We start from the raw sequence: 1,491 nt of genomic DNA, 5'->3' as shown, positions 1-1,491 counted from the left end.
ACCCGGGGGGGGGGGAATGCATAGAATCAATTGCACAGAAATTAAATTCTAAGCAACAGTGATCTTCAACTTGTATTACTTAGAACAAATAGTGGGAATCGGAGTTCGTATAGAAGTAGGTCAAAATTGGAATGACAGTTGAAAACCAGTGTTTCTAACAACTGTTGTGGCAACAACAAGCAACAGCACTTGAGATTAAAGTTGTGGTGATAAGCCATATTTGATCTTAAATTTAAGCAACAATAGAAACATGCAGTTCAATTATGGGATAAGTTTTCTTTAGCAGCAATGCTGGCTAGAGAAATTCCTTTCAGTCCCATAACCCATACACCTGGTCAGCACTTACTCTGAAGGGCTGCAAAAACCAAAAATATGGAAGAAAGATCTGGTTAAAACATTCCATATTCCACTCCATCTTGCCTCAGGATGCCCATGTAAGCAGCAAGAGGAAAGTAAGTTGCTTTATAGCATCTAAAATAAATACTGATGAGGACCTACTAAAGCAACTGGACAGAAAGCTTGGCTAAGAATGAAGACAATGCTCTCCTACAAAAAACAGGATCAGTAGAATATTACTAATTAGAAATTCAAAAAAGTCTATTACAAATAAATTGGATTATTTTTCCTACAAAGGACACAAAGCGTATCATGGATTTTAGAGCAATTACTGTAAGCAGCCAATCATCATTTTGCTAGTTATCTCTGCAATGTAAAGGAAAACCAACTTTGAAGAAGGAATGTCTGTAATAGTTTTAACTTCTGATTTCCATTTTACTGAAGTACAACTTATCAGGTGTGTGCAAAACCAACAAATGAATCCAGCTATGATATTTTGTATCTGAAAGACTTGGCAAGCAATCACATTACTCAAATTTTATGAAAAAAAGGGGTTTTTTACTAACTATGACTATATCATCTGACACTAAATATGAAAAGTTTTCAAAGAAAAGATGTAGTTTTGTAGCAATTTAAGTCTCAAGCAAGCACAAATTTGAAACTCTTGATCGCAAACCTAAGAGGGTTTTTTTGAAGACCTGCCCAGATAAAAAAGAAATTCCACAAACAGTTGAATTTCAGAGCCAAAAATGATAACAATACATGGTTACAGAACATCTTGTTTAGCCGATGAAATATTTTTAAATGGAACAGTAAATCCAGCTGCACAGCAGTCTTAAGAGATCACACGTCAAAGCCATGACTTTTGGTCTGACACACTTCACAAATAAGGTCAAGTTATTAGGATCTTTTGGAAGTACAGTGACAAAAGATTGTTTTGTGTAAACACTTTAAAACACCCTAATCCACACCATCCGGAAAGCAGAGGTCCTACCATGCCCTGCTTGATTCTCTGCAGACTAGGGAACTATTTAAATCTTACTTACCCATTGGGGGGGGAAACAAAACCAAAAGCTTTTTATGAAGTCATATTGGCTTCCCAGTCCGGTTTCCCACAAGGGTATACAAACACTTGCAACCAGAGGAAGACAAGAA

This window comes from Aptenodytes forsteri, unplaced genomic scaffold, assembly GCF_000699145.1.
Source record: "Aptenodytes forsteri isolate BGI_AS27 unplaced genomic scaffold, ASM69914v1 Scaffold614, whole genome shotgun sequence".
NCBI classification, from domain to species: domain Eukaryota; kingdom Metazoa; phylum Chordata; class Aves; order Sphenisciformes; family Spheniscidae; genus Aptenodytes; species Aptenodytes forsteri.
This window is presented reverse-complemented; position numbering follows the sequence as displayed.